Here is a 20307-nt window from a genome sequence, read left to right as displayed (position 1 = left end):
TGGCTCGGGTGGTCCACTTCACATTCGATGCATGCTTTGTGGAGAATAACCGCAACAATGTTTTCCAGAATCATAGCCAATGTTGCTTTGATGACCTTTAAAACTTATGGTGCAAGGTGTTTGTCCATTTTGTGATAACTCTTGTTAGCATTTGAAAGGTATGACAGATTAAGAGGACCTAGCTGATCACTAATCCGGTCAATCCAGTGGTAGTTTCTTGCTGGGTATGCCGGTGGAATCAAGCTGTCGGGGTCAGGGGTTCCGTAGAAGGCTTCAGCATTGTCATCCCAGGCGTCACACAGCCAGTCCTCAGCCTTGGGTTCTTCAATCACCGCTTGGTTGTAATCTTGAGACGTTTCGTAAATTCTTCCTGACTGCTTGATAGTCACAGGCGGTCTGTCCGTTTTTATGCTGTGTTGAGGACGGTGTTTACGTAAGGCGGGGCTTCAGGGTCTTACGTCAGTCGAACTGTCCGCAGTCACAATCTACCCCGCTGACATTTTCCAGAAGTAGTTCCAGTCTAACAGTGTCATACTCTTTCAGCCCCTCGACAACTTTAAACAGTACATCTACCCATGGGCGAAAATTTCATCTAACTGTTGGGGGGGACAATAAACTTAAACATTTTCAAGAGCAAGTTTTGAAGGGGACACCAATAATACAGGCACAATTAGGATAGCCTATGTGTACAGAGAGGAAAGCCTTACTTCTATTATTAGTGTAGCATGGAGACGGTTCCATTATCCTTCTTCTCAAAGTTTCTTTCTGGTTCAATGAAAAAGCTGGCTAAATTGACCAAAACATTCTTCAAAACCAATTTGCCTTAATTTTGTACTTACTTGGCGTTTTGGTGCACTGAAAAATGATCTTATGTCCGTTTTTCTTTTCTCTGTCATTTTCTCTGGCTAACAACACAAAGCAATAGTTGTTTAAATATGTTATTTATATATTCACCACACAGCAATATAATTATTAAATTATCTTGCTTGCTTAACATAGTATTTTAGATTTTGTCTGGGACAGAGGACGTATCTGAGTTAGATTTTCAAACGCAACAAGCCCACTGATCTGCCACTTAACATTAGTGTGCGATATTGACAAAAAAATCTCTATATTTTCTGGGATTTTATCAATAACGATAAATAGACAATATTTAGCTCAATTGTCCTGGTACATTGCCAGGTTTAGGACTGCCATGGACAGCTGACAGCTAAAGTTTTGATTCTGTGTGGCGGTCAGTTCACAGCAGTCAGCAGTGACAGAAATATTTTGTTAAATATTTACATTTGAAATGATTTTTAAAACATGAAAAGATACTTTAAATGTAAAACTAAAACCACCAGTAGGAGTCAGCAAGTCACTGTTAATGAGTGAGTCATTGAGATTCAATAATTTGTTCAAAAAGCTGATCCTGACTTTGGACAAGGGGGAATTTTCAAGCCCCAACAACCCCCATCGGCCCAACACAATGCGAATGAAATACGCAACAAGCTAAAAATGTCCCAATTTATTGAAGTATAAGTCATATCAGTAAGGTATAACAAGTTGTATCTAAGTACAAACTAACTACATCAAATAACAGCAAGTTCAAAAATAAAAGTGCAGCTGTGTAAAAATTTGTATCAAGTTCAAAAATAGAAAATAAATAAAAGTGCCACTTTGCAATCTGTAAAAAAAAAAAAAAGAAAAAGAAAGAAAAGAAATTGGCAATCCATTTGACGAGACATGTCTATTTATCCCTGCATTAGTGGCTGCAATGATGAGCATGTTTTGCATTGAACAATTTATTTATACACTAGCCTGTTGCTACCCATTGGCGCAAAACATATAGCAGCTATAGGCTGGCGCGAAAGTATGGACCGCTAATATTAATATGCTGACGTCACGTCCATCACTAATTTTGGGGGTGGGAGGGGGACAAGCGCACGCGCAGTCACTCTCTAGTCTAGTGCGCGGTCTTGCCATTGATTGATCTCATTTGCGGGCGTCAAGGAGAGCTATCAATATGCGGAAGACTCCCATAACTTCTGGGACAGTTTGGATGTCTGGATAAAGATATAAAGGCATAAAAAGGAAAATAGAGACGCTCCACTTGTCACGTCTCTATTCCCCACCAGTGGGGCGCGCCTCACGCTTTGAGAACAACCCGTACTGTGTGTATTTGTGTGTGTGTGTGATAGGCTATGCTACGTTATTAAACAACCTAAACTACTATAAAACAAGAGAGTAACGTTATAATTGCTAACAAAGCAGAATACATTGGTGACAATATTACATTGGTAGGTAACTGTTAGTTAAGTTACACAAGTTAATTTACACAATAATATTTTTTTGAGATGATTTATCAATGACTCAGCATCATCTATATTAGAGAGAAAATATCAGATGAACTTCATCACTTCATCCGATGTATAATTGTGAATAAAATAGCCTGGACTTACTGAGGTTTCACAACTACTGAAAACTTTGTTTTCTCCCGCCACCGACTGTGTGTGTGTCGGTGGTGACTGAGGTAAAGGGAGCAGCCCGTTTGCATTTGTATTTTTTTACTACTTACACAATTATTTTAAGTATATACCATTATATTATTTACAATACACCTATTTTAATTATATTTTAGGGGGGGACAACCCTCAGAAAGGGGGGGTCCCGACCCCCCCGACCCCCCCGCGATTTCCGCCCTTGCATCTACCGTATTATGTGAGCCTTGTTTTGGCCCCAAATTAAACACTTTTTGAAAAGTGCCCCATAATCTGGCATTAAAAACCATTTGATCAGTTACACCAGCCTTAAACTCTTGGCCTTCGGGTAATTAATAAAATGCCACCTCCGGTAGCTCTGGGTTGAAGATGTATCCACCGATCCGACCATCGTCCTATTTCCATTCCTGTGTCAACATATCCTGGTGTAGTTGATGGATTTTGGTTAAACTCTGCATCGGTTTCTTCGGGGCTGGCATGTTGATTGTTAGCTTTCAACGATGTTTCACCCAAAACATTGATCACCGCACAATCCTCCATGTTTGGTATTGTGTAGGTAAGTTTGCTCAGGCAAGACTAAATGACCATCACCGATGTCTGCGTGGTTTAAATACACAGACCACGCCAATCATCCCATAAAACATGAAAGGTTAACAACCACCCTCCAGGGCCATAAATCACCATTCTGACACATTATACCCTACATTTACTACTTGTAGTAAATGACATCAGCAATTTTAGAAGATTTTAACTTTGAAATCTACACCATCTTTCTTTTCGCATCATGCCAGAACAGGCCCCAGCAGGATTAAAGTATGATTTTGCCAGTATTCATTATCAGTATTCATTATCTAAGTAGTATTTATGTCAATTAACTGCAGGATCATACTCCGTTGTAAAACGTATTGTCTTTCTTTTAATGTAAAGATCCTTATTTTTTGTTTTTCAGTCATTGTCACTTTGAAAGAGTCGAGGTGCATCACCCAGTGTTAGGAAATTACACATAAAAGTATGAAGTTTGAACTTTTTAGCTGTTGAATACTCAGTCCAAGAGCCCACTGAGTGTTAAGTGACATCACTGAAAAGTGTGATTAATATTAACACATTAAGAATGCTATTATTATAACACTAAGAGTGTAAAGGTTATGACACTGCTGAATTGTTGTTTTTCTAAAACCCAGTGTTAATCTGACAACACTTAAAAGTGTTGAATAAATCAACACTTTCAAAGGTGTTGATTTAACACTGATTTTGACCGTCTCATATACACACTTTGAAAGTGTTGTCTATAACACTCAGTGTTAAATCCAGCAAAGTATTTTTTTGCTGTGTATATTCAACTTTATCAACACATATACACTCACCTAAAGGATTACTAGGAACACCATACTTATACTGTGTTTGACCCCCTTTCGCCTTCAGAACTGCCTTAATTCTACGTCCCCCACACCATTACATCACCACCACCAGCCTGCACAGTGGTAACAAGGCATGATGGATCCATGTTCTCATTCTGTTTACGCCAAATTCTGACTCTACCATCTGAATGTCTCAACAGATATCGAGACTCATCAGACCAGGCAACATTCTTCCAGTCTTCAACTGTCCAATTTTGGTGAGCTCGTGCAAATTGTAGCCTCTTTTTCCTATTTGTAGTGGAGATGAGTGGTACCCGGTGGGGTCTTCTGCTATATCAGTGGGCAAATGTGCAAAATCAGCAGGGGATCAAACACTTTTTTCTCTCACGGTACATTACCAATTCTCCAAGGGTGTGCAAACTTTTGAGCACAACTGTACATACCTGACCGCAAACATTGATTTAAGTATTATAAAAATATTATAATTGCTAAAACATCACACTTGACTTCTCAGATGCAGCTGCAAGCCATTTATGGAAACAAAGGGAGAAACTTTGTTTGTTGGAAAACCTGGACAGAGCAGCAAAGAGGGACATCAAAAAGTGGAGATGGCGCCGCCAGAGACAGGTTTGTTTATAAATGTGTAGAAAGAAAAATTACCTTTGTTTTACAATAGATTGGAAGTGAGGACAAATTTTTCTTACAAAAAAAATAAGGACAGATGTAAAAATTGGCATATATCCCTTTTAATATGTATTTGAATTTACTGGTTGACATTGTACTGCTTTGACATTGTCAGTTGATTGTATTTACTTTCACAGGCTTTGGCTAGTTGCCTTAAAGAACTCTCGGCTGATGAGAAGCTACAGTTTGTCGGGGCAACTGAGAACAGATTTGGAGACTGACCCTGGTGGATTTTTGGTTTCCACTCCGAGCTGGCACTCTGCTGAGTTTGAGTACCTGATCAAATCAGCTGATGAATGAAGGATAGACAACCGCTCTTATGAGGAGAATAAGCGTTGCCAAAACGAAAGCCGTTCCACTTGTCCACGACCACCACAGTCCTACCCTAGACACCTGATTGCTCAGAACATTTAAAGAGAAGCTGTGGTTTACCGGGGCAACTGAGGACATGATGTCTGATGTGGAGACTGGATTTTTTGTTCCCCGATCAAATTAGCTGACCAGCGAAGGACACTTGAACTGGACTGACTTTGTGCGCACACATACACACACAAACTGAAGTCTCAATTGCTGCTACCAGATTCTCCACTTTACGTAGTTCTACATTTTTTTAATCTTTATTAGAGTGTAAATATTTTGTTTTCCATAACTTAAAATGTTTTGTTATTTTTTTTGGCCTTTCTATTGGTGTATTGCTGGGAGGTTAGTATTGCATAAAGGTTTTATGAACATTGACTATTAGGTGTGCTTGCCAAAGGCAAATCACATCTATAGGTTTCTCCCATATTTCTTAGTATTAGTGTTGTTATGGAAATTTTGAACTAAGGTGCATTTGAGAAATGTCTGTCTTTCAATTGGCTGATATGTAAATCTGTACTTTGATTGTGACACACGTCTGTATAATATCAGAGGATTATTAGGTATTTGGGCCATGTCCTCCTGCCTAGAAGAAGGATGTATTCTTTGTCGTCCTATACATGTATGAATGAGTTACTAGTTAAAGATGCCGAGAGGGGTCTGGTGTTTGAATAGGAGACATCCTTGACCGGCACGGGTGGATTAGAGGGGTACTCGTAAATCTGTATAACCCTTTAGTGTCTCTGTTGACTATCCAGACATTGTATCTCCTCAGGAGTTGAGAAGGATAAGGTGGGGGGACAGCCCGCCCTTTGGGTAAACTCTTGTGACAAGACAGATGGCAGCATCTTACCACACCCCTTTTTCTATGTAATAAATACGGATTGTTCATGTATGGGTCTCTCTCATTTGCAAATTATTTAATAAACATGTGAAATTGTGCCAAGAGAACTTTGTCTCTGTTTCTTACTCCTTTAAGAGTGTCGATACATGGAATTTCCATCACAATTTGGGGGCTCTTCCTCGGTTACTGATCCTGGGGTCTCCTACTCAAATCATGGCGGGTTGGCAGGGCGCCCAGCTTACATGATTTTTGGGATTCCTCAGTACAGGTACCCAGGCTTAAATTTCGAACTCGGGAGGTAAGGCCACTTTAGTTTGCGTTTTGGGCGCATTTATACGGGGGTTAGGGCTCCTTTTTGCGTTTGCGCGCAAGTATATGTGTTAGGGCACATTTAAATTCTGCAGACAAGGCTAGGGCCTTGAACATCTCACTTACGGGCCGACGGGTCTATCGACGATGTTAAGGGCATGTTGATTGAGATGAAAGCGTTAGGGCGCTGTTATATGTGTTAGGGCACATTAGGTTTGAATGGTTATGAGATTTGTTAATAGAATAGGGTTTGTTTCGCCGTGTTAGTTTTTTTGTTGCGTTTAAGTTTGTAGTACGTTTTTGGCGACATTGTTTATGTTTATGGTGTTTGGACATGTGAACAAATATTCTTTGAGTGTTATTAGGTTTTCCGGCGACTGGCATTTTCGTTCGGTGACGGATGCGCGGCCTGCCGGGCTGATTGGAGGTAGATGGACGTGGTAACGTATGGAAGTTGCAGGAGGCGTGATGTGAAGTTGTTTGGAAGGCGTATGCCATGGTATGTAGGACGTGGTGACTGATGGAAACTTTGGGAAAGTTGTGTGGGGTGTATTGATCTGTGCTGTAGCCCTTTTCGTTCAGGTTGTCCCCTCTGATCGCCCGTCACCCCCGCTAGGACTCCTTGGAGGTTTGCGTAGTCCCAGCGTTTCCCTGCAATCGTAGCCAATCCCCCTGGAGGATAAGCTCTATGGACCTTTTCCGTTGTTTGAGTCAAGAAAAGTTCCATAAGTGGGGAGTTGTGCGACTGAGACCAAAGAAGATTACAGACCCAGGGGTGGAGAGACGGGTGCACGGGAACACGCAGGAACGCTGAACCGCCTGAGAGAGGGGTGCGGACGGTCAGACAAGAGACGGACCAGAGGGAGCATCGATCGTGTCCTGACAACCGTTCCCATGCAGCTACCCTATTGCGTTGCGATTAGTGCTGGATATTAAGCAGTTGGACTGCTTGAAAATCTGCAATTTAGGTTGGACTTAAATATGCAGTTGAGATTGGATCTCATACTTTCAGTGCCTGAGAAGGGAGTAGGGATTGCTCCTGTAAATTGCCGCAATTGTTGGTCAACTTGTGGTTTGGATCAGTAGTTATGCTACTGAAGTTGTGTATGCGCGCGCCACTTGTGTTTATTCTGTATGTGATTGTGGCCCGAGTCACGGGCATTTGTCATTATCTGTTTGTGGTTGACATCTAGTACATGAATTTGTCCATTTTGGTAATCCTTGTGCACAGGGGTTCCGATTGGCTGCATTGTGTGTTCCTGGGTGGCATATGTGTATTTGTTCAAGGTTGTTGTTACCTTGGAAGTTTTGAAATCGCAAGGTTTTGCGTTGTTTGGTGTGCGTTTGGGTGAACGCATTCATTGCATCGTTGATATGGTTATTATGTGAGGCCTACTCTTTCGGCTTTTGCCTTTGTGCTGAAATTGCGAAATTGAATTTGCCTTCAAGTGTTGTGCCGATGGCTGGCACACGTGGGAGTGCTAGCCTGCTAATTTAGGATTGTTTACGACAATATAGTCCTAAATTTAATTAGAGGGATAGTTTGGATATTGGTATATTGATGATTCTCTGATGCGGTAAACTATGGTCTTGTAATGGGGGTTCAAATAGTGTTCTCTCTCCTTGTATGGAGTTGGATACAGACCTGGCTGAACGACAGTAGTCTCAAGATGGGGTCTCTCTTATGGGATCCTGGAATCATGGACGATACTAGAAACTGACGTGAGCTTTCATAATCATTGATTCAGAGTTCTTAAATGTTTATTTCCTAAAATGTATCGTGCCTAACCATTAAATGAAGCAAGGAAAGCAGATCACCTTCCTCAGTAATAGCCAAGCTTATTTACTTGAATATTACGTGTAGTATGAAAAGCACTTGAATGTTATATTGCATGTTTTAGTAGGCGTACAACATAGCCTGTTTTGTTCTGTCATGCTTGACCATGTTTTTATAGGTATTCAAGAAATAACCTGTTTTGTTGTGCTTTGTCATGTGTACGTATGTAATTTTGAGTCAAACGTATTTATTGCGTTGATGATGTTAAAACCGTAAGGCCTCAAGGGGGGTCTCACGACAATATAGGTGGGCCTTAACAAAGGCCCACCATGTGGTAGCCGACTTGTTGTGTGCTGAGCTGTTTTCTAGCACAAGTGGGTACGTCTGAAACCTAGTGATTTTCTAATCTGGTTAACGTATTGTGTTTTCGCTCTCCTTATATATTGTATAAATGGTAGAATGAAGAATCCACATGGTGATAGACTTGAACATTAAGGAGACACGCTGTGTTCCATGAGGGCCACATTTGAATCCAATATAGTCATGGCCTATGAAGAGGGTTACACAGCCAAAGCGAGTTTACTCCCCACAAAATTAGATGACCTATTTTTTAAATGCTAAATTGAGTTTGGTTAAATAATATGGTTTCTCTTATTTGTATTTCCAATGATACCTGCGTTAATTCTTGTGTTTTCAGGCCTATGCCTGATGCCCATTACTGGCTTTATAAATTCTAGCCTGGTAAACTGACACATGGGGTTGATTGATGTGTCTGCGTTTAGAGTTCTAGCCTAGGGTATCATGGGGTTCGCTCACTGATTGTTCCTTGATTTTAGTGAAGTCATATGTCTGTTTTTTGTTGACTTGTTGTGTAGATATTGATAAGCAGATGTATTTTTTATTTTTAATGAAATGCGAAACTATAGGATGGGTTGGACACCACATCTGAATCTTCAGTTAACGTACGATGTAGGCTAAATTGATAGTATAGTCTGAGGACCATAAACAAACATGTGGCCTTGTTAATGGCTCACCATAAATGTGTGGAGCTCAGAGCTTCAGGAAGGGTGGACAGGTCCACTGGGTCCTTAAAATTATATCAAGGTAGCCTGTTACTGAGGGTTAAATTCCAGTGTTCAAACTGTTCTCATCTATGGTAATTTTACCACTGGCATATTCAGGTTTGGGATGGTCAACCATTAAGTGAAAGCTAAATGCATTTTCCTCTCAATAGCCTTAGTGTTGACATTTAAGACTTTGGAACAAATTGTTGTTAGGGTGGAGACCTTAAGTCATCCAACATTGTTAATTGCTAGAACAAATTTGATGTCTTTGCATGACATATACATGAAAGTAGCAATTTTGGCTGACTGCCACTATTTAGTATAACATAGACATACATTTAAAATTGAGAGACTTCCCTAGACATTAGGAGGTAAATTGGGTCATGATGCTTGTTTTGTTTCACCTTGGTTTGGCTGTTGCCTGTGGAAAGGCTAATTTTGATGTGCTAATTTGGGTGTGGTTTCAATATACTTCCTTCCCACGACCGACCATGTGATACAATAGTTTTTCAGATTTTCTTTGTGGATGTTTTTATCATTTTCACATTTGAATTTGTTAGATGTTCGGTTTGCGACTTTTATTGACTGGCTGTTAGATTCCTCCCAACTGTCGATTTTCTTTTCATGTCCGTCCGGTGATGGTTCTGCTTTCACTTTGAGTCATTTTCCGTTGACTCTGTCGTGAACGCAGGGGGAGATTGTATGAAATGATTATCTACGATGAAAAAGAGTTGAACTTAGAGTTCAAAGCAAATTAAATAGATACTTAAAGAAGTTACGTGAATAATCTAGTTTGTCTAATTGGGTTTTTTAAACGTTTGTTTTATACAAAATCTAACATGACTATGGTTGAGTAGAATACATCTTACCATTTTGAAATGGTTTAGCTAAGAAATAACTAATTTGAGTGTTACTGTTCAGTTTGTTTAATATTTGATTTAGAAGTAATCATTTTAAGCTCATGCATAATGGAATAAGTGGGTAAAAACGTGCAGGGAGCACATTTTGTTATTTCTTACATGTTTACTAAATTTTGCCATGTTTTAATTGATACAGAGAAAGTAATTCTGAGAGGTACAGACCCCCTGCAGCACTCCACTCACTGACACAAAAAAACCAGTTTGAGATGGGTTTTAACTTGTTTGGACTCTTTAGAAGAGAAACAGACATTATCAAAATTGGGTATTCTAATTTAATTTCTGTCCTATTAGGCAATCATTGGAAAGTTGATGGTTAACAGAGGTTTCTTTGAGGTGAATGATGAGAAGAAAAAAGTTTGTTTCACTATTGTCTGGCCTGGGTTGTTTCTCAGGACAACAACATTGTCCCTTATTGATAAGGTGACCATTCTTCAAGACACAGAAATCACAGGACATTCCCAAAGGGCATGTATCAAAGTGCCTTTAGCTATTTGGCATTTCCAACAGAGATCGTTTCTGCCAATACCCATTTTATAAAGCCTAGAAGGAGTATAATAATATCTGTTAAGAATGTTGTATTGAATAAACGTACCCCTAGCTTCTCTAATGTGCAACCCATTGTTTGACAGAATGTATCATCATCCATTGTACATCCTAAATCTCTTTCCCATATTACTTTCAGACTTTTACTTGTATTGTTTTTAACCCATGGGCAAATATTATACCATTTTGAGGCTTTGCACAATAGTGGGGGTAGTAGCAGAAAGGCCTCTATAGGATTTTTCCCATTTAACAACTTAACACTTCCTGTCAAACAATCTCTAATTTGTAAATACTTCCAAAAGTGGCCACGACCCTCCAAGTTAAATTTCCTTTTGATAACATCATATGACATAAATACGTCTCCCTCCAATAAATCACCTATTGTTCTAATACCTTTTCTTAGCCATTGTGCCCAGTAAATAGTCTGTTTATTCATTTACATTTTTGGGTTATGCCACAAGGGGGCGTATTTTTGCACATATGCAACAAGTTTATATTTTTTATGTACCTCCAACCATACCATTTTAGAAAATGTCAAGATAGGATTTTGCATTTGATTCCCTTTATTTGACTTTTGTGATAAAATATCTATTGGTGAAAAGGGAGAAGCAAGCTCTCGTTCTATTAAAATCCAGTCCAAGTTGATTTTCCCCACCCAATGTTTAACCAGACTAGACATCTCAAAAGAAATACTGTAATGTTCTACATTGGGCAGGGCTAATACGAGGTTTACCACCATTTCCCCCATAATGTTAAATTCAACTTGCTCCATGTATCCAAGTTAGTCTTGTTTGTTAAATGAAACATAACATTGTCTTTGTCCTTATTTTTGAGTTGCCACAGCATACAATAGACTGGCATGTCCTGGGCCGGTCGGTCATTCTGTCACAGTTCAGTGTAGACAGGACACAAGGCGCAGAGCTGTAGAAAATCCTTTTATTACCTTTCTTCCATGAAACCAAAATAACAAAAGGTACGACCATGAACTGAAGGGCAGCAAACACAAAGCTCCAACCAATGACCGACAACTAAGGGAAAAACAGGACAACTTAAGCTAGTTTACACATGTATTGTTTACACTTATATATTGTCAGGTCCTAGTTGGGGTGCCACTAGGCATCTCCATGTGCACTAGGGTTTCATTATCCCCAATCAGAGGCTGCATACCTTTGCCTCTGACAAAGGTATACCCATTCACAGTCCTATTTTCCCTGACCCTAATTTTAACCAGAATCAAAACCTTAGGCCAAACAACTAATGTGTAACAATAACCCAATTCTAACCCTAATCTTAACTTATACCCTGAATTTAACGCCAATGTCAGAAATAGGCTTAAATGTCTCTTTTACCATTCTTATGGGAATTTTTGATGGAATACTAGGGGCTTTGTTTATTAAGCCTGCGGTGCCTCTTTACAACTCTGTGTGTAAATCATGTCTGTTATTATTTAAACTGATTTTTAAATTTAAGTAGGCGCTTGAGAATGTTTGTAAATGTACAAAAACCCATAAGCATGCACACACAGTGACAAGTGGTAGAAAAAGTGAACTACATCTCAAACATACACTTAATGTGGAATTTCTTTTTTCAATGTGTGAATATTTTTTTTCCAAAACAATTAATTAAATGTTTTAATTTCATTCTTTTTTCACTGAATTATATAATTATATTATTATGTGTAGAACCATTAAGGTAATATTCACAGTATAAAATAATAGTAAAAATCAATTGGGATGCAGATCCTTCCACAGAGAATGCATTTTTGGACATAGTTGGGACCATTTTGCAGTAAGTACAATGGCTCAGCAGACTTCCATAATAAAAAATATGAATGCCATTCCTGTGAATATCCAAGTGACATCCCCCCTTTGGTTACTGCAACAGGCACTAAATAAAATAAATAAACTGTTTTATTTATTTTACACTATTGCTCAACAGGTTTGAGTCAAGAAAAGTTTGTTTATACAAAATATACTGTTTCCTAAACAACTTCAGAAGAATATATAGCAGTAAGATAAACATTAAATTAAAGTTTAGTTTGTGAACATAATGACCTTCCACTCACTTCTATTGCAGGTGATATGTGATGCATAAAATATTCTGCTGAATGTGGTAGCAAACAGAAGGTGGAGCGCATGACGTGTTCATTCTGCAGAACCAGATTGAGAATGAGAAGCCTAATGTTGATTGTTGAATATACTAATTTGACAAGCAGCTTATTTCCCATTGCTAAAAACACTTGTCCCAACTGTCCTCCTTAGAGAAGATAAAACATTTTCTGGTCAAGGGAGAAACAACGGAGCAAGCCAAATAAATAATTTTGGCATGCCCTCAAAATGTTACACTATGGCTCCCATTCCTTTGTCAATCTCAGAAATATGGTTTTCTTAGACTGTCTGTATGACCAAATCAAGTTAAATTATGAACAAATTATATTACCCTATTGGCTGTATAGAGTGGTACAAAAAAGTTGACTTTGTAACTGTACAACTGCAACCGTAGCTTTGGCTCATTAGTTAACATGGAGTACAATGTTGGCCATACCCAGTAAGATACACTTTTAGCCTATCCATATATTTTTATTGATTAGTTGTTGTAGCACTAATCTTTTCCATCTGCATGTTTTTTTATTGTTGTAACAAGGCTGAGCTGTAAAAGAGACATTCATCACAGTTGATTTCCCTGTATAAATAAAAGTAGATATATATCTGTAATAGAGTGCTGAGGAGTACGACAAAAGTGCTAGCCAATGTTAGCATCGCTATCCATTTTTTGTTTAACTTTGCTTGTCAATGACAATACTGCCATCTGTCTTAATAATTTTAATGACATGATGTCAAACATTTTTATACCTATTAACTTTAGCAATGTCAACATATTTCCAAGCCCCTAGTGTTATTTATGAAAAAAAAATATGCCTGTTTGAAGTCATTAGCGGTGTTAGAGGTGCAATCCGAGAATAGAAGATAAGATTAAACAAACACACTTGCTGTGTATCCTTTGTTACTGTTACTGTGTGAAGGTTGCACACCTGTGACAGTACTGCACCAAAAACATCTTCTAAAATGTCCACGTTTTTTTTTAAATATACAGTTAGGTCTGGAAATATTTGGACAGTCACATAAGAAAGCGCTATCCTTGACTTGGACTATCACAAACAGCTACAAGACAGAGGATGATTCAATTCCATTATGACGTTCTTCTAACATCACGCATGATGTTTATAATGACAGAAGTGTTGATTATGATGGTGATAGCGACAGTGTTACTGATCACATTAGTGATGTTGAAATCTTGACTCCCCAAGAAAGCTCTGACCATGTAGTGACACAGAATATAATGCCTGCTCCAGGTATATGTGGCCCTCCCAGCTGACAGATAAAATAAGGAACAGGATAGTGACAAAAGGAATGTAAATGAATGCACCTTATCATGATAAAGAAACTGTACACTTGAACAAAATGGCTAAATGCTTTGTGCTTCACTGTAGTCATAGCTTATAAGGCTACGTGTTTCTCAACCCTGCTCCTGCATATTTTAGATCTCTCCCAGCCCAAACATACCTGATGTAGCTCATGAAGGACTTGATAATGAACTGATCATTTGAATCAAGTGTGACAGAGCAGGGAGAGATCTAAAACATGCAGGGCAGGGGGCGCCCAGGAGCAGGGTTGAGAAACACTGCTTCAGATAGAATTTTTTAACTAATTTGATTTACTCTACTGAAAGGGGCAGCAATGCAAGTGTCTTTGAAAGTGGCAGTTCCATTCAACAAGAAAGAAAGGAATGTTTAAAATATTTGATGACGACAATAAGGTAGAAAATAGATTATGTTGGGGCCTCAACCAGTCTCTGCTTAGGGCCCCCAAATCTCTAAAAGCGTCTCTGGCAAATCCCTGGGATCCGCATACACGTTTGGAAGCATGCACAGAAATACGTTGCAGATGAGTACAGACCCTGCAATTATTAGGGTGAAGTGCAATTCATTTTTCTGGGATTAACACTTGCATTCAGTGTCATCAGCAGTTAATGTTAAACAATAATCTCACTTTTCGTGAGGTCCAGAATAAGTAGAATCATATGGCCTATATTACTCCCAGCAGATTAAATAATGAACACAAGGCATTCCTTCATCACAGGCGTTTATCTGCACGCCCATGCTGTCAAACATGCCGTGAACAGGGTTTCAATATGCTGTGAGAATTAGATAAAAAACTAAATAATAAAATGAGTGCAGTGCCATAAAAAGCAACATCATAGAGAATAATCAAAAAAATAAATCTTGCAAACAAAATAAACAGGTTGGCCCGGAAATATTTGGACACTGACACAATCCCATACATAATTTTGGCTCTGTACGCCAGCACAATGTATCTGAAATGAATTAAATTAAAAGTGAGCAGTAAATTAAGTGCAGATATTCAGCTTGAATTAAAAAAAAAAGTTTAGGAATTGCAAACAATTTCATTTCAGGGCCTCAAATGTAATTGGACAAATTTACACAGTCATAGATACAATTTTCATTTTTCATTCTTAGAGAATCCTTTGTGATGCTTTGTCAAGCCTTTACTGCAGCTGCCTTCAGTTGGTTCGTGGGTCTTTCTGCCTTAAGTTTTCGTCAGCAAGTGAAATGCATGCTCAATCGATTTGCGATCAGGAGACTGACTCGGCCATTGCAGAATATTCCTCTTCTTCGCCTTACAAATTCCTGGGTTGCTTTCACAATATGTTTTGGGTCATTGTCCATTTGTAAAGTAAACTGCTGTCCAATTAACTATGGCTGAATGTGGCTTAATCTGAGCAGATAATATATCCCTATACACTTCAGAATTAATTCGGCTCCTTCTGTCACATTATCAATAAACACTGGTGACCCAGTGCCAGTGGAAGCCATGCATGTCCATGCCATCACACTGACTCCACTGTGTTTTTTTCAGATAATGTGTTGTGCTTTGGCTCATGAGCCGTTCCAAGCCTTCTCCATGTTTTTTTCTTCCCATCATTCTGGTACAGGTTGATCTTAGTTTCATCTGTCCAAATAATGTAGTTCCAGAACTGGGCTGGCTTTTTTTTGGGATGTTTTTGGTCAAATGTGGCCTTTCTATGCTTATGAATGGTTTGCACCTTGTGGTGAACCCTCCGTATTTGCTCTTGTGAAGTCTTCTCTTCATGGTTGACTTGGGTTAATGATATGACTACTTCCTGGAGAGTGTTCTTTACCTGGCTGTGTGTTATGAAGAAGTTTTTCTTTACCATGGAAAAGATCCTACGATCATCCACCACTGTTGTCTTCTGTAAACATCCAGGCCTTTTCGTGTTGCAGAGCTCACTAGTGTGTTCCATTTTCTCAGAATGTACCAAACTGTTGATGTGGCCACACCTAATGTACCTGCTATCCCTCTAATGGATTTTTTTGGCAGCCTATGGATGGCCTGTTTACTTGCATTGAGAGCTCCTTTGACAGCATGTTGTGGGTTCACAGCAACAGCTTCCAAATGCGAATGCCACACCTGGACCTCCAGACCTTTTACTTGCTTAATTGATGAAGAAATAATTAAGGAATAATTAAGGAATAGCTGTGATGGCAATTTTATCGATCAGAACTGTGAATTTACATCTGATTGTGTTGTATCGGAACTACAATCAAATTCACCATTGTTTCACATAAAGGATCAAAAACCTTATTGCAAATCAAAACATTTCACACCATCTTGAAGGTCAGCTAACATAACTGTTATTTAGCCTAATTTCTCTACAAGATGAACTCAGTGTGAATGTCTCCAAGTCTCTTCTTAAGATCCTAGCACATCAAAGACACTCTTTAATCCTGTCATAAATCATGACCCCCCCCCCCCCCCCATTTTCGCCTTTATCACCCCAGGGCTCAACCTGGAGTGGGGGGTGGTCTACTAACCTAAGGATAACAGACCCTGGTCATGAAGAATGGTCACCTTATCAAGGGACACTGTTGTTATCTTGAGAAACAGCCCAGGCCAGACAATAGTGGAACAAACTTTTTTTCTTCTCATCATTCACCTCAAAGAAACCTCTGTTAACCATTAACTTTCCAATGATTGCCTACTAGGACAGAAATTAAATTAGAATACCCAATTTTGATAATGTCTGTTTCTCTTCTAAAGAGCCCAAACAAGTTAAAACCCATCTCAAACTGTTTTTTTGTGTCAGTGAGTGGAGTGCTGCAGGGGGTCTGTACCTCTCAGATTTACTTTCTCAGTATCAATGAAAACATGGCAAAATTTAGCAAACATGTAAGAAATAACAAAATGTGCTCCCTGCACGTTTTTACCCACCTATTCCATAATGCATGAGATTAAAAGGATTACTTCTAATCAAATATCAAACAAACTGAACAGTAACACTCCCATCAAATTAGTTATTTTTGCTAAACCATTTCAAAATGGTAAGATGTATTCTACTCAACCATGATCATGTTAGATTTTGCATAAAACAAACTTTTCAGAAAACCCAATTAGACAAACTAGAACTTCTTTAAGTACCTATTTAATTTGCTTTGAACTCTTAAGTTCAACTCTTTTTCAGTATAGACAATTATTTCATACATTCCCCCCTTTGCTTTCACGACAGATTCAAATGAGAATGACTCCAAGCGTGAAAGCAACATTAATTCAGTAAAAATGTGCAAATCAAAAATGTAACTAAACAAATGTAAATGTCAAAAACATGAAGTAAATCTGAAAATAAAACAAATATGCCACCCGTTTGCTCGTGTGAAGGAACCCAGAAAACCTATAGGCCAAATTAGCATATACACATTTTGCATTTCCACAGGCAACGGCCAAACTAATTTGAGACTAAACAAACATCATGACTCAATTTACCTCCTAACGTCTAGGGAATTTACTACATTTTTGATGTAAGCCTATGTCATTCCAAATAGTGGCGATCTGCCAAAATCGCTACTTTCACGCATATGTCATGCAAAGACATCAAATTTGTTTCCAGCAATTAACAATGTTGGATGACTTAAGGTCTCCACCCTTACTACAATTTGTCTCAAAATCATAAATGTCAACATTAAGGCTATGGAGAGGAAAACGCATGTAGCTTCCACTTAATGTTTGATTATCCCAAAACTAAACATACTCATGTAGGGGAAATTACCACAGATGAGGACAGTCTGAACACTCGAATTTAACCCTTAGTAATAGGCTACTCTGATGTAATGGGAAAAGTTGCTACTCTGAGCTCCACCCATTTATGGTAAGCCATTAAAAAGGCCAAATGTTTGTTTATGGTCCTCAGACTATCCTATCAATTTAGCCGACATCCTTTGTTAACTGGAGATTTTTGATTTAGTGTCCAACCTATCTAATATTTTCGCAGTTTGTAAAAATGTGCTTATCATTATCTATACAACAACTCAACATTAGGGTGGAAATTAAGAAACTCTTAAGAATGGCAATCCAGACAGAAAACAGATGTATGACGTCACTATAATTAAGGTACAATAAGTAATCCAAAGGAAACTCAATGTAGGCCTTAAACACTGTTACATCAATACCCTATTTGTTCACTAGTCAATGAACCATTCCCGAATTTAAATTCCATGAACGAGTATCAGGCGTTGGTTTTAAAAACACAAGTATTATCCCAGTTATCGTTGATAAATACATATAAGAGAAACTATATTATTTAACCAAACTCAATTTAGCATTTAAAATAGGATGTCTAATTTTACGGGTTTATTTAAACGGGGAATAAACACGCTTTGGCTATTTGGGGAATAAACGGGCCGTAGTCATTTTACCCTCTTTTGCAGGCTATGACTATATTGGCTGAATCCAGTCTTCATTGGAAACAGCATGTTATCTTAATACTAAAAACTTTCGCTATGGTCTGCATCCCACTCCATACATGGAGAGAGAAAACACTATTTTAACCCCTCATTACAAAACCACGAGACCATATTTTACCAAATCAGAGAATCATCATTATACCAATATCCAAGCTATCCCTCTAATTAAATTTAGGACTATATTGTCTTAAACACCTAAGTTAGCAGGCTAACACTTCCACGTGTGCCAGCCACCAGCACAACAGTAGAAGGCAAATTCAATTCCACAATTTCAGCACAAAGGCAAAAGCCAAAAGAGTAGGCCTTGCATAATAACCATATTAACAACGCAATGTAAGCGTTCACCCAAATGCACATCAAACAAGACAAAACATTGCGATTACAAAATTTCCAAATTAACACCAACCTCGGTAAACAAGATCAAATATTCTATCAAGGAATACTCAATGCAGCCAATCGGATCCCTCGTGCACAGGGAATACCAAAATGGACAAGTGCATTTACTAAGCCGACCACAACCAAACATATTCACACTTCAACATCCAAAACCATTATATACAGGAGCACGCTATACTCCATCACGCAGTCCAACTGCCGCAGTCCAACTGCTTATAATCCAGCACTAATCGCAATGCAATAGGTTAGCTGCACGGGAATGGGTGTCAGGACACGAAACTTAAGCTGACCAACAATTACGGCAATTTACAGGAGCAATCCCTACTCCCTTCTACAGGCACTGAAAGTATGAGATCCAATCTCAACTGCATATTTAAGTCCAACCTAAATTGCAGATTTTCAAGCAGTCCAACTGCTTAACATCCTGCACAAAATCACAACGCAATAGGTTAGCTGCACCGGAATGGGTGTCAGGACACGGAACAAAAACTACATGTTTCTAACTACAGCCGCTCTGACTGCAATACTCCAAAAAAAACTTCTAGTCACCATACTTTCTCAAATCCATAAAAACTTCCACAAAACCATCAAATCTGACTTACAAAAACAACCACATTGTTTACTAAAGCATATGAAAACTGTATTAAGGAACAATCTCACCGGTTGATGCTCCCTCTGTCTCCTGTCTGACCGTCCGCACCCCTCCCTCAGGCGGTTCAGCGTTCCTGCGTGTTCCCGTTGGATCACTCGCGGCAAGGCCAAAGAGAAGCCGAAACTGTCTCTATTCTTGCGGGAACAATAAGTCTGTACAGCCGTTGTCTTGATTCGCACAGGCATCTTCCCAAATCCAATGTCCAGTCGAATGTCTAGTGGTAGCTTCATAACTTTAAACGTAGCGGTTAGCACAGTCTCTTCCTCAACCACGGGTCTGTAGTCTTCTTTGGTCTCAGCCGCAAACACCGGAGATTACGGATGTGTACACTTGGTGTGTACAACTCCCCACTTTTGGAACTTTTCTTGAAACGTGTAGACATACTCAACACTTCCAAAGCGGAGCAGAAACAGCCTCCAGACGGCCCATAGCATTTCCACGTTCACAACGAAAAGGTCCACAGAGCTTGGCTACGTCGACTGTACGACTCCAACGAAGCAGTGTCCCGAGCAGGCCTCCAAGGAGACCCACCGATCGGTCCAGCTGAACTCCGCGGGGTGGGGTGACAGGCAATCAGAGGGGACAACCTGAACGAAAAGGGCTACAACACAGATCAATACACCCCACACAACTTTCCCAAAGTTTCCATCAGTCACCACGTCCTACATACCATGGCATACGCCTTCCAAACAACTTCACATCATGCCTCCTGCAACTTCCATACATTACCACGTCCATCTACCGCCAATCAGCCCGGCAGGCCGCACATCCATCACCGAACGAAAACGCCAGTCGCCGGAAAACCTAATAACACTCCAAGAAACATTTGTTCAAATGTCCAAACACCATAAACGACAGAGATAATTTTTGCCGGTCCAGCGAGAGACCGGCAAAGATTTACTGTCACACCTACCCATAATTAAACCCAGCAAACCCCAAGCGTGGCGAAAACGCCGGATCCAGAGCGAACACAATGGTGAGGTCGAACCTCCACCAGTCACCCTGGTACCTCGATCAACATGCCCAGCATGCGTTGATAAGCTCGTCAGCCTGTTTAACACAGTGGTCCAACCACCGTACTGTTAA

At 39.4% G+C, this 20307-nt stretch overlaps 1 protein-coding gene across 2 annotated transcripts in view; it reads right to left on the bottom strand.

Moving 5' to 3' along the window:
- The window catches only part of cacna2d3a (calcium channel, voltage-dependent, alpha 2/delta subunit 3a), a 691437-nt gene that overhangs the window by 98606 nt on the left and 572524 nt on the right, over positions 1-20307 (bottom strand). The window lies entirely within an intron of this gene.

Source organism: Esox lucius, chromosome 12, assembly GCF_011004845.1.
Source record: "Esox lucius isolate fEsoLuc1 chromosome 12, fEsoLuc1.pri, whole genome shotgun sequence".
Lineage (NCBI taxonomy): Eukaryota > Metazoa > Chordata > Actinopteri > Esociformes > Esocidae > Esox > Esox lucius.
The sequence above is the reverse complement of the archived record's forward strand: the minus strand, read 5'-3'. Positions and strand labels throughout refer to the sequence as shown.